Below are 14,812 nucleotides of genomic sequence, written 5' to 3'. Positions count from 1 at the left end.
TATATTTTGAGTTTTTTTTCCATAGAAAAGTTAATTTTACACACTTTTTTTTGTTGTTTGTAAAAGCCCTGATACTCCCAAGTCCAACGATACCAAATATGTGGTGGTACCCCACAGTTCCTGTCCAGAAGTAACCCCCAAACTAAAGCAATACTTTGTACAATATCACACCAGAACAAAGCAGAAAAGCGCTTGTAACAGTTAATGCAGCAAAACTTATATGTAAATCTAAAATATCCCCTCATGTTTGGTATCTTTAGAAACTACAGACCTTCAGGTTTCTAGGTGCAATGTAGTTTTCACTCAAAAGCCAAATACCTTTTGTCAGTGCATTGTGAAATTTGGAACTTTTTATGACATTTTTTTTTTTTTTCTAAAACGTAAACTTGGACGCATGATCAAATGTGGATTTGACAAAAAAAAATCTCATAAAAATTTTCTAACAAAGGCATATTTGAAAGACAAACTTCTCCTGAATAAAATGATGCCCCATATGTATGGGTGCACATAAAGACATGGGCACCAAACACTCCAAAGCAGGGGCAATGCACAAGGGCAATTACAGCTAAAAATGTGGGGGCTGCGCTCTATGTGCACTTCCTGCAAATAATCCCCACAAACTATATATTTCTGAAAAGTGCACACCTTCAGCTATTCAGAGACACCACTCTTCTCTTTCTACATGGAAAATTGTGGCCGCAGTCCCTTGCAGAAGTCAGCGCTTTGGTCAGAAATCAAGGAAAAACCAGATAAAAAACCTAGATTTCTCCCCAAAATCTCCATGGCAACTACCAAAAACTTACTAAACATCAATCTGCAAGTTCCCCTGAATAAAACGATACCCCATATGTATGGGTGCACATAAAGACGTGGCCACTAAATGCCCCAAAACAGGGGCAATGCATAAGGGCAATTTCAGTTGAAATTTTGGGGGCTGCGCTCTATGTGCACTACCTGCAGTTTTTCAGTGTTAACCCCCCCTAATTGTGAAATAACCCTCACAAACTATATATTTCTGAAAAGTGCACACCTTCAGCTATTCAGAGACGCCACTCTCCTCTTTCTACATGGAAAATTGTGGCCGTAGTTCCTTGCAGAAGTCAGCGCTTTGGTCAGAAATCAAGGAAAAAACAGATACAAACCTAGATTTCTCCCCAAAATCTCTATGGCAACTACCAAAAACTTACTAAACATCAATCTGCAAGTTCCCCTGAATAAAACGATACCCCATATGTATGGGTGCACATAAAGACGTGGCCACCAAATGCCCCAAAACAGAGGCAATGCAAAAGGGCAATTTCAGTTGAAATTTTGGGGGCTGCGCTCTATGTGCACTACCTGCAGTTTTTCAGTGTTAACCCCCCCTAATTGTGAAATAACCCTCACAAACTATATATTTCTGAAAAGTGCACACCTTCAGCTATTCAGAGACACCACTCTTCTCTTTCTACATGGAAAATTGTGGCCGCAGTCCCTTGCAGAAGTCAGCGCTTTGGTCAGAAATCAAGGAAAAACCAGATAAAAAACCTAGATTTCTCCCCAAAATCTCCATGGCAACTACCAAAAACTTACTAAACATCAATCTGCAAGTTCCCTTGAATAAAACGATACCCCATATGTATGGGTGCACATAAAGACGTGGCCACCAAATGCCCCAAAACAGGGGCAATGCATAAGGGCAATTTCAGTTGAAATTTTGGGGGCTGCGCTCTATGTGCACTACCTGCAGTTTTTCAGTGTTAACCCCCCTTAATTGTGAAATAACCCTCACAAACTATATATTTCTGAAAAGTGCACACCTTCAGCTATTCAGAGACGCCACTCTCCTCTTTCTACATGGAAAATTGTGGCCGTAGTTCCTTGCAGAAGTCAGCGCTTTGGTCAGAAATCAAGGAAAAAACAGATACAAACCTAGATTTCTCCCCAAAATCTCTATGGCAACTACCAAAAACTTACTAAACATCAATCTGCAAGTTCCCCTGAATAAAACGATACCCCCTATGTATGGGTGCACATAAAGACGTGGCCACCAAATGCCCCAAAACAGGGGCAATGCAAAAGGGCAATTTCAGTTGAAATTTTGGGGGCTGCGCTCTATGTGCACTTCCTGCAGTTTTTCAGTGTTAACCCCCCATACCTGTAAAAAAACCCCCACAAACTATATATTTCTGAAAAGTGCACACCATTAGCTATTCAGAGACACCACTCTCCTCTTTCTACATGGAAAATTGCGGCCGCAGTCCCTTGCAGAAGTCAGCGCTTTGGTCAGAAATCAAGGAAAAAACAGATACAAACCTAGATTTCTCCCCAAAATCTCTATGGCAACTACCAAAAACTTACTAAACATCAATCTGCAAGTTCCCCTGAATAAAACGATACCCCCTATGTATGGGTGCACATAAAGACGTGGCCACCAAATGCCCCAAAACAGGGGCAATGCAAAAGGGCAATTTCAGTTGAAATTTTGGGGGCTGCGCTCTATGTGCACTTCCTGCAGTTTTTCAGTGTTAACCCCCCATACCTGTAAAAAAAACCCCACAAACTATATATTTCTGAAAAGTGCACACCATTAGCTATTCAGAGACGCCACTCTCCTCTTTCTACATGGAAAATTGCAGCCGCAGTCCCTTGCAGAAGTCAGCGCTTTGGTCAGAAATCAAGGAAAAAACAGATACAAACCTAGATTTCTCCCCAAAATCTCTATGGCAACTACCAAAAACTTACTAAACATCAATCTGCAAGTTCCCCTGAATAAAACGATACCCCCTATGTATGGGTGCACATAAAGACGTGGCCACCAAATGCCCCAAAACAGGGGCAATGCAAAAGGGCAATTTCAGTTGAAATTTTGGGGGCTGCGCTCTATGTGCACTTCCTGCAGTTTTTCAGTGTTAACCCCCATACCTGTAAAAAAACCCCCACAAACTATATATTTCTGAAAAGTGCACACCATTAGCTATTCAGAGACGCCACTCTCCTCTTTCTACATGGAAAATTGCGGCCGCAGTCCCTTGCAGAAGTCAGCGCTTTGGTCAGAAATCAAGGAAAAAACAGATACAAACCTAGATTTCTCCCCAAAATCTCTATGGCAACTACCAAAAACTTACTAAACATCAATCTGCAAGTTCCCCTGAATAAAACGATACCCCCTATGTATGGGTGCACATAAAGACGTGGCCACCAAATGCCCCAAAACAGGGGCAATGCAAAAGGGCAATTTCAGTTGAAATTTTGGGGGCTGCGCTCTATGTGCACTTCCTGCAGTTTTTCAGTGTTAACCCCCCATACCTGTAAAAAAACCCCCACAAACTATATATTTCTGAAAAGTGCACACCATTAGCTATTCAGAGACGCCACTCTCCTCTTTCTACATGGAAAATTGCGGCCGCAGTACCTTGCAGAAGTCAGCGCTTTGGTCAGAAATCAAGGAAAAAACAGATACAAACCTAGATTTCTCCCCAAAATCTCTATAGCAACTACCAAAAACTTACTAAACATCAATTTGCAAGTTCCCCTGAAAAAAACGATACCCCATATGTATGGGTGCACATAAAGACGTGGCCACCAAATGCCCCAAAACAGGGGCAATGCAAAAGGGCAATTTCACTGAGCTCTATGTGCACTTCCTGCAGTTTTTCAGTGTTAACCCCCCATACCTGTAAAATAACCCCCACAAACTATATATTTCTGAAAAGTGCACACCATCAGCTATTCAGAGACGCCACTCTCCTCTTTCTACATGGAAAATTGCGGCCGCAGTCCCTTGCAGAAGTCGGTGCTTTGGTCAGAAATCAAGGAAAAAACAGATACAAACCTAGATTTCTCCCCAAAATCTCTATGGCAACTACCAAAAACTTACTAAACATCAATCTGCAAGTTCCCCTGAATAAAACGATACCCCATATGTATGGGTGCACATAAAGACGTGGCCACCAAATGCCCCAAAACAGGGGCAATGCATAATAATGGGGCTGCAATTTATGTGCACATCTCAAAGTTTTTCAGACAAAATTGCCCCTTAACTGTAAAAAAACCCATATAAACTATACATTGATTAAAAATAGACAACTTCAGCTATTTAGAGACACCATTCTTGGTCTGAAAAAAAATATAAAGTTAGATTTCTCCCCAAAATCTCAACGGCAACTATCAAAAAACTTGCTCAGTATCAATTAGCAAGTTACCCTGAATAAAATTACACCCCATATGTCTGGTTGCACATAAGTACATGGCCGCCAAACCTGAAAATGCACTCTATGCACCCCTTGCAGTTTTTTACTTTACCCCCCCCCCCAAATAAACCCCTAAATTGTACTTTACTCACCTATTTCTGTTTTGTGGAGCATCTTTGATTTGAGTTCCATCTTTCCTGTGGTGTTATGATACCAGTTTTTTGCTTCTTCCTACACTACTTTAGTAATGACAAAATCTGCACCACATTTAGAAGGATATTTGCCAAAAAATCCATAGTAATTTGGCCCATAAATGATGCAAATGTCCTTAGAAGTTGCACTAAAGGTTAGGAATTTAGGTGCCAACAATAAAGCTTGGGGCATTAGCATCAGAGATAAAATTATGTGCACCATTACGTGCCGTGCAGCAGTCACCAGTGGCACACCAGTATTACGCAAAGTTTTTATATTTAGAGAGCCACTGCAACTTGTGTAACCTAACCAGAACATACAGTTGATATTCAATTTGTACTACAAGCACAAAAAACCATAATGTATCTGTCATCCTGTGCTCAAGAACCTTTGCAAAAAACTCAAGGCCTACACTTACAGTAGTTAAATGCTGCCCAGAAATACAAAGTAATATACAAAACTATGCACAGATAACTGCGCTGACAGGCAAGCTTTTGAGGTGCCAGTAAAAGGACTTGTGGCATCAGCTTTAGAGATAAAAACATCTCATTGATTCATCACACACCACAAGTTTTATCATGCGCCCTGTCAGTCACCCAGCACCTCAGTTCGCTATACCAACAGCACAATATAAGTCCTACCCCATAACCAAAGAAACACTGCAACTAGCCTGAATAACCATAGCTCAAACACAAAAATCTGAATGCCCAAGAACAAGTCTAAACAACCACAAGCTACAAGCACACTTTGTTTTTCTGACAACCTGTGCAAAAAACAAAATCACACACCATAAATCCCTACTTTACTAAAAAAAAAACAACACTTTTGCCAATATGACACACCTTACCAAACTTTTCATCACATATATCTATAACCTAGTTATAAGTAAAGTACGGACCTGCCAGAATAGATAAACTCAATAAATAAAAAACAGCGTCACTTTGCCAGCACAGCTAAGTTTGGAGTCCTGAAACCTTGTGCATAAAAACCTAGAACATGCCAAGTTCACTATTCTGATATGCTAAATCCTTATTCCACCAACAAACCCAGAGAACCATAACCTACCTATAAAAACACAAAATTCAAGTCCTCTCATAGTGTACCACAGTATGGTACACTTCAAAACATGGGTGGAAACACAAAGCAGGCTTGCTAGGACACTTGGGACAATAATACCGGACATCTCGCCTAACACCCTTGGAACGGCAAACCTTACATTTTCTCTGGGCATATGTTTTTTTAGGTGTTGGTGGAATTTGTGCTATAAAATGCTTACCCACCATTCGGGCAACATTGTCGTTACCTGGCATGTCAGGAACCTCCTCTACATCACCAAACAACAAGGCAGGGAGCAACTGCAGCAAATAATTGTAATAAGACAATCTGGGGCCTGGTACTGCCGCCTTGTAAACGACATAAGAATTATAAAGGGCCATTTGGATCATATAAATTGCTGCTTTTTTGTACCAGGCCCTGGTTTTTCGGGTGGCATTATAATAATGTTGTATTTGGTCGGATTTATCAACACCACCCATATGCTTACTATATTCTTTACTACACAGTGGCTTTGTTTTTGAGGGCCTACCGCCACTTCTGTGTTGGACAATCATGGTCTCATCGTGGATAGTAGTAAGCATAAAAACAACTTTGGTGTCTGAATATTTTATGGCCAAGAGCTCATTGCTTCTTAGAGCATGTACTTCTCCACGCTTCAGTTTCTTATCCAGCAATTCCCTGGGCAGTCCTTTGCGGTTACGGTTGACTGTGCCGCAGGCTGGGGTGTCCAAAGAATTTAGGGCTCTAAATAAAGGGATGCTTGTGTAAAAGTTATCCACGTATAAGTGGTAACCTCGGCCCAGCAGTGGAGTTATGAGCTCCCAAACAATTTTACCACTGGTAGTCAAGTCAGTGGGACAACCGGGGGGGTCCAAATTAGTGTCCTTTCCCTCATACAGCATGAAATAACTAGTGTAGCCCGTGCTGCTTTCACAGAGTTTGTAAAATTTCATCCCATAGCGAGAACGCTTACTTGGGATATATTGGCGAAATTTTAGGCGCCCTTTGAAGAGCAAAAGGGACTCATCAACACAGACATTTTGGGAGGGGGTGTAAACCTCTGCGAAGCGCTGAGACAGGCTATCTATAAGGGGCCTCAATTTATAAAGCCTGTCATAACCGGGCTCATTAGGGGCAACAGCCGTTGTGTTGTCGTTAAAGTGAAGAAACCGCAATAAAATTTGATAACGGTTTCTTGGCATAACGGCTGAAAAAAGAGGGATGGAAAGGACTGTATTGGTATCCCAGTAGGAAGCTAAAGAATTACGTTCTACGAGTCCCATTGCCAATGTAAGAGCCAGGAATCTTTTTATTTCGTTTATATTTGTGGGATACCATGCCTGGGCTCTTGAAAAACCCGGTAAAGGGTTGCTGACAAGATACTGCTCAGCATACAAATTTGTGTAACGGACCATGTCCTGTAGGATGGCCTCTGTAATATAGAGATTAAAAAAATCTATAATTTCAAATTAGTGTCCACACTGATGCCAGGGACTGCAGTGAAAGGGGGAATTTCAGGGACATAATTACAGGGAGGCCCCCACGCAGGCTCTCCAACTGCTGCATCAGTGCTACCCTCACCATCTTCTACTTCCATGGGTACATCTTGGGCACTACCACCAGCCTCTGCCTCTTCAGCAGTAAGCGTGCCACCACTACTAACCTCTGCGCTAACCGTGTCACTATCGTCTATCTCTGATTCCTCAGTAGAGTGGTCAGATGGTACATACTCAGACCCAGAATCGCTAAATTCTTCTGAGCTGGAGTCCATGCAATACCTAGCAGCTTCCTCGGTGCTGTAAAACCGTTTGGCCATTGTGCCAGAAATATACCGACAACTGCAAATCTAGCAATCAGCAGGCAAAGTGAAAACAAGCAAGCAAAAAAAAAAAAAAAAAAAAAAAGCAGCAAGCAAGACAACACTTGTAATAGGAGAAGCTAGAAAAAAAAAACCTCACTGTAACCTTTTGATAAACTCAAGCCAGCAAGGGATGACCAGGAGTTAACCTTTGGCAATAGAAACTACTAGAACAATCTGAACTTAGCACCTCTGGATCTTTCTAGAACAACTGAAACCAAATGGAATAAAACCACTAAAAGCAATCAAAGAACAATAATTACAATGAAATCGGTGGTCAGAGCCCTGGATCCACCAATGTCACTGCAAAAGCAACCTTTTAGGGGCACTAAATACACAATAAAGAACAATGCAAAGATAAAACACCATAAAATCAGTAAATTCCAATAAAACCACCCAAACCAACAAAAGAACAATAATTGCAATGAAATCGGTGGTCAGAGCCCTGGATCCACCAATGTCACTGCAAAAGCAACCTTTTAGGGGCACTAAATACACAATAAAGAACAATGCAAAGATAAAACACCATAAAATCAATAAATTCAAATAAAACCACCCAAACCTACAAAAGAACAATAATTGCAATGAAATTGGTGGTCAGAGCCCTGGATCCACCAATGTCACTACAAAAGCAACCTTTTAGGGGCACTAAATACACAATAAAGAACAATGCAAAGATAAAACACCATAAAATCAGTAAATTCAAATAAAACCACCCAAACCTACAAAAGAACAATAATTGCAATGAAATCGGTGGTCAGAGCCCTGGATCCACCAATGTCACTGCAAAAGCAACCTTTTAGGGGCACTAAATACACAATAAAGAACAATGCAAAGATAAAACACCATAAAATCAGTAAATTCAAATAAAACCACCCAAACCTACAAAAGAACAATAATTGCAATGAAATCGGTGGTCAGAGCCCTGGATCCACCAATGTCACTGCAAAAGCAACCTTTTAGGGGCACTAAATACACAATAAAGAACAATGCAAAGATAAAACACCATAAAATCAGTAAATTCAAATAAAACCACCCAAACCTACAAAAGAACAATAATTGCAATGAAATCGGTGGTCAGAGCCCTGGATCCACCAATGTCACTGCAAAAGCAACCTTTTAGGGGCACTAAATACACAATAAAGAACAATGCAAAGATAAAACACCATAAAATCAGTAAATTCAAATAAAACCACTCAAACCAACAGAAGAACAATTATTGCAATGAAATCAGTGGCCAGAGCCCTGGATCCACCAACGTCACTGCAAATTCAGCACCCAATAGCAATAAAAAAGTTACAGTGCAATAGAATAATTCAAAAACAGAAATCAATTATGAAAATGCAAAAAAAACACTAAAATGCAACCAAATAAATCAGATAATTATAGAGCAAGATCAGAAATAAAGTTTTAGTAAAAAAAAAGACTGCCAAAGAAAGCAAAGAAAGAAAGAAAAGAAAAGAAAGAAAGATTTTTTTTTTTTTTTTTCTAAGTGTAAGTGTGTGTGTAAGTGTCTGTGTGTGCTTGGGAAAGTTGTAAATAAGTGTGTATGTGTGTAAAAGTGTAATAATGACAAAGATAGAAGAAGAAATGGGAAAAAAAAAAAAAAAATTTTTAGACAGTTGAGATAGAAATAAGCAAAATAAACAGTGGTTAGAGAGTTGTAGTTCAGCTCACACAATGCAGGCAGGCAATCAAGGCGACCAATCCAGCAGGAAGGCAGCAGGAAGGCAGCAGGGGGGCTCCAGCAGTCACATGTGCGCAGCAGGAGTGAAGAAGCGACGCGGGGGCGGCGATATTTAAAGGGACAGCAGTGGACACGTCATCAATGCGTGTCCACTGCTGTCATTGGCTGAGGGACCGGATCGGTGCGGCTGGGCGACCGGATCGGTATGTATGTCTTCATTCGCTCGTTGCCTAGGGGGTTGTGAAGGCTTTACAAGCGCTGCGCTGCTTTAAAAGCGAGCGCAGCGCTTGTAAACCCGACAGTGCCATTGGACGTAGATTCTACGTCCCATGGCACTTTGGTCCCTTGGTACCTAGGACGTAGAATCTACGTCCCTTGGCACTTAAAGGGTTAAAGGATAACCTTTACCTACTCTAATAAATAAAAGTCCTTTATAGAATGCTACATGCTGAACAAGCATGGTAAGTTACATACAGTGTTGCAAAGGACAGGGCCTTATGGTGGGACTTATTTTTTCACCTTAAAAAATCTATCCCTCCACTTTTGCACCAATTTTAGCTACAGTTGTGATTATATTGTATTATACCAGGGAATTATTGTATCAACTTAAAAAAATCCAGTTATGAAAGGGTTCATAATGTTAAGCAGGCCATACAGATTAAGATCCACTCATTTGGAATGGTTGCAATTTGGCTACCTATGCGGAGGGCTAAATCAGGCTGATCGACTCATTTAGCCAAAGAGGGGATCATAATGGAAGTCTGTCAGGAGATATTAATTTTTGCTGATAAAAGTGACTGGCATAATAGTATGGATAAAGGCAAAAAGCCTAGCTGGTAAAGTATTTTTTAAAAGTTTTTGTATACTGAATAGTTTATATAGAGTGTTTATATAGAGTGGGGTTTTTTTTTGCACACAAAGTGACATAAAGTAACAACGTGTTTGAAGGACTTTATACAAAATAGAAATGTTAAAGGGCAACTAAAGCCTAAAAAGGATATGGCTAAAAATGCTGAATTTATATAATGAACTTAGTATACCAGCCCATAGGTTCAGTAACACTATAACATTAATGAAGCTGACCTTCACAGTCATCTTCTGACCTTGTTAGGGCCTCTTTTATGTGTCAGTGACATCGTCAGATCCGCCACACACCGTCAGGGCTGAAACAGCAGATAAGGAGGTAGAAACAATAGGATTTCAGCCCTGACGGCAGATTTTGGTCAGATGCCTTGTATGACGCCCGATCAAAATCTTTTAACTGGTCCGATCGGCGAGTCGACCGATATCAGCAGCTTCCCGCAATATCGGTCGACTCGCCGACATGCCATACACGCACCGAATATCGTACGAAACGAGGTTTCTTACGATAGTATCGGTGTGTGTGTGGCCAGCTTTAGGGGCCAAATTATCACAACATTAGCAGAAAGTGAGCGCTGATTATTAATCATGTGCTATGTAATGTAAATCTGAATGAATTATTAATTAGTGTTGGACTGTGAATTTTACTTTCTATATAGACTCAGGAAACTGACAGCAGTCCAGATCATATGTTGAGAATCAGCAGAATGGAACTATTGGGGGGGTATATTAAGAAGCACAGATCTGTTCTACTTTGGTGCTGTGGTTGCCTTGGGCGGGTACAGAAGCCCAAAACATTATGTGCAGCATTTCTTACTTATGTTTTTACTAAGTTTTAGTTATTCTTTAAAGGATTTTTTCATCAAACATAAGCTTACAAGTGGCCTTTATGAACATACCCCTCTAAGTGCGGGTTGCAGTTCAATTGCCTTCAAAAATTGGAACAAGGGATCGATCCATAATTTGATGAAGAGAGGCACCCCACCCACCCTCCACCACCACCCAAATCATTGTACACTGTGATTTACTGGCATAAAAACAGTTAAATCTCTGAGTACTTTTGCTTATTTTCTCTACTTAATACATACATTTATAGGGGTTGTTTTATGTGTTATTACAATTTTGCTAATGAAGGTGAAATTGCCCTTTAAGCTGCAAGTCTCAGTTCCCCCAAGAGACCTGTTTAGCTTATTAGTTAAAATTGTATCTCAGTGCAGGTGTGGCTTGTTAACTTTCTGGGCTCTCTGCCAAAAGCCCACTTATGTAATTAAGTCTGAGAAACAATAGGGCCGATTCACTAAAGTTTAAAACGTGTGCTATTTATAGCATGCGGTAAAAATGTTATTGTGTCTAATTTTTCGCGTCTTAACGCACGATTCACTAAAAGCATACTTGCGTTAATTTAGACGGAATGCTGCATGCGTTATTTAAGTCGCAAAGACTATTTTCGTGCGGTATTTGACGGAACGTGCGCTAATCGACGCATCGTGTACAAATAGTCGCCGCATGTGAAAAAACGCACGCCATATTAGCCATACACTGCATTACTTTCGTAATACTACTTTTATGAAAATAACCATTTCCCTGCAAACTGGCAGCTGCATCACTCTGGGGCCAACACATACTTGAATAAATCACACTACAAAGTCCTTATTGTGTTGCCAAAAGCTCATGAACTGTACTTTTCTATAATTACTGCCTGCCTCAAGTAGGTGTTATTTTTTGCACAGACAAATGTGATATTTAGCGCGTTTAAGTGTTTGTGAATCATGCGTTAGTATTATTTCTGCGTACTAATTAATGCAATGCGGTGAAAGTAACGCATGCGGTTGCGCGTAAATTACCGCACGCGATATGCGACTTAATGCATGCGATAATACTTTAGCGAATTGCACGCTTTTTTCGGGTCAATTTTAAGGTAAAAAACGTGCGATAAAACTTATCGACCTTTAGTGAATCAACCCTAATGTATCTAAGTGCAGGTAAAGCTTGTTAAGATTTCTGGGCTCTCTGCCAAAAGCTACTTTTTAATTAAATGTGAGAAACAATGTATCTAAGTGCATGTGGAGCTTATTAATTTTCTGGGCTCTCTGCCAAAAGCTACTTTTTAATTAAGTTTGTATCTTTTTTTAGCATTCTGTAAGGGACTGTCTCGTGAAAATTGGGACAGTTGGGAGGCATGAAGAAATGTTCACTATGAAACACTGCTGAAAAATGTAAAGAATTTGACTTTTTGAAATCCAAAATTCATCATGTTTTCTGTTCTAGTTAGCTGATATGAAAAGCTTTTAAGTTTTTAGTACTTGACAGATTTGGGTCGAAGGGATAATGCTGGTAGCATCATAATCTTTCTGTTCAGACAAAAAACACATATACACTATATTATGTAATATGCTGTCCTATATACTGGGCCAGATTTAAAGGAACAGTAACACCAAAAAATGAAAGAGCTTTAAAGTAATAAAAATATAATGCACTGTTGCCCTGCACTGGTAAAACTGGTGTGTTTGCTACAGTAACACTACTATAATTTATATAATAAGCTGCTGTGTAGCCACGGGGGCAGCCATTCAAGCTGGAAAAAAGGAGAAAAGGCACAGGTTACATAGCAGATAACAGGTAAGTTCTGTAGAATACAATAGTGTTTTATCTGTTATCTGCTATGTGCCTGTGCCTTTTCTCCTTTGAATGGCTGCCTCCATGGCTACACAGCAGCTTATTTATATAAATTATAGTAGACTTTCTGAAGTAAACACACAACTTTTACCAGTGCAGGGCAGCAGCACATTATATTTTAGTTACTTTTATACACTTTCATTTTTTGGTGTTACTGTTCCTTTAATTTGATGGAAAAAGCTTATCTCCTATATCAATTCCAGATTTGTTCTATAGAGCAAGATGCAATTTACTAAGAAAAACAGAAAAACTTCTCACTGTTTATCACATGAAAACTGTATTGAAGTTTATGAGAAAAACTGGACTGGAGAAAAACTTACATAAATATTATCATACAACATAATATACATATTAAGGCACAGATCCACCAATAAAGTGTACATTCCTAGATGAGCCCTGGAGTGTAGCACTAGCCTTATTCTTTAGTTTTACGTAGCTTTCAAAATATGCAATGTCTGGGGTGGGGAAATAGAGACATAGCCCTAAAAGTGATAAGTTGCAAAATTGGCGACACATGCTAATGTGTTAGGCACCCCCAGTGAATATAATAACTTACTTAAGACTGAAAAGTTAATAGCAAACATCTTATTGGGTGCAATGACTGCTGGGCTACCTATGTGCTTAAAGGAAAAAGAAAGTCAAAGTCACTTGGGGGTGCCAAAATGTTAGGCACCCCCAAGTGACTTTGACCACCTACCTTTTAACATTTTGGCACCCCCAAGTGATTTTGCCTTTCGTTTTCCTTTAATGAAAAAAGTGTCTGCAGTCAGGTGGCGTCATTTTTTAAAGGAGAAGGAAAGTCATTTTGGCATTTTACTGCCAATAGATTAGCCAGATTAGTGCAAGCTAGAGCAATATATTTATTCTGCAAAAAGCTTTACCATACCTGAGTAATTAGCCCTAGACGCTCCCTCCATTTGTTTAAGATAGCAGCTGATTTTAGCTTGGTCTCCGTAGCTTACTGCTGAAGCTCTAGCCATTGGTAGCTCAGATCACACATTCTGATGGGAGGGGGAGTGCATTCTTATGAATTCTTATGGAAGGGGGGAGCAGGAGAGAGGAGAGAGCTGCGCAGACTCTGGCCCCGGGAATGAAGGATTTTTCTGAGAGAGTCAGATACCAAAGTACATGTATACATAAAAAAGGCCAGAATTCCTATGGTTTTTTTTTGACAGAGAACTCAGTGCAGCTTTTCTGTGAGTGCTTATGGCTGTATTTACATAAACATTTCTTACTTCGTTTTTACTTTTCCTTCTCCTTTAAACTGGTTTTTGTCATACTGGTACTCCACAGGGAGATCGTGACCCAAGAGTCCTCATGTAGATGAAAGTCATGGTTCTATTTTTCATATGCTTAGTGAAAGGGGGAAGGAGTTTCAGTTAAAAGGTCTGTGTAGATGGCCTTGGTAAGCTCTTTTTGTGGGGGCATGGTGGGCACATAGAAAAGCATAGAATTGTGCAAAATATGCATGCTTAAATAGCATTTCACTAGTTATGCTCTAGATGTTCCTTGCTGATAAACTTATTGTCAGAAACAGCAGAGGGAACAAATCGGGAGACATTGTTGTCGATAGGTAATATACTGACACACCTAGATAGAGAGAATGGTTTAGATATAATGTCATTGACATTATAATCTGCATAACTGGGGCCTACTATAGAAGTTTGACCAAAATGATAAAATTCTCCACAAGGCCAAATTATACTACCCCTTGGCTTCTAGAGTTGGTGTGTGTTAGCAGGTTGGTGTACAACCAGCAAATATTTATGTCTGTGTAGCTGGCATAAAGCCGGATTGATCAGAGTGGATAAGTTCTGTTATAACATGGTTGTGCCCATGAACTAGTATATTCGCATATATTTTGGCATTCATAGATGGTGGGTCCCGTAAGATTTTTTGTGGGGACAGCTCCCATAAAGCCAATCTATAAGAAAGTTTTCTTTTTTAGAAATGTATTTTTTTAGAAATTTTAGAATTTATATATCAAGATTTACAATACAAAAGGATGGCAAAAGCCACCCAAGATTCACTGTGATATTGACAGTAAGTGCAGCATTAAGTATTTTAGAGAACCATAGAAGCCAAACAGTGAATATAAAGTAGTTAATAAAAGAACAACATGTTCAAGGAGTGTTGTCTAGTTGTTAGGAAATTTCACTTGTAGCAGTGGTAAGTATATACTGCAGTAGTAAAAGTATCCTCCAAAGAAGTGCAGTTCAGTGGTGGTTGTGGAGTTGAAGAGTAGCCTACCCATAGTGCTAACCCTTTTTTAAATCAACAAATTTGAATTTAGATCCACGCAATTACCAT

This window comes from Xenopus tropicalis, chromosome 2 (genome assembly GCF_000004195.4).
Source record: "Xenopus tropicalis strain Nigerian chromosome 2, UCB_Xtro_10.0, whole genome shotgun sequence".
In the NCBI taxonomy this organism is placed as follows: domain Eukaryota; kingdom Metazoa; phylum Chordata; class Amphibia; order Anura; family Pipidae; genus Xenopus; species Xenopus tropicalis.
The sequence above is the reverse complement of the archived record's forward strand: the minus strand, read 5'-3'. Positions refer to the sequence as shown.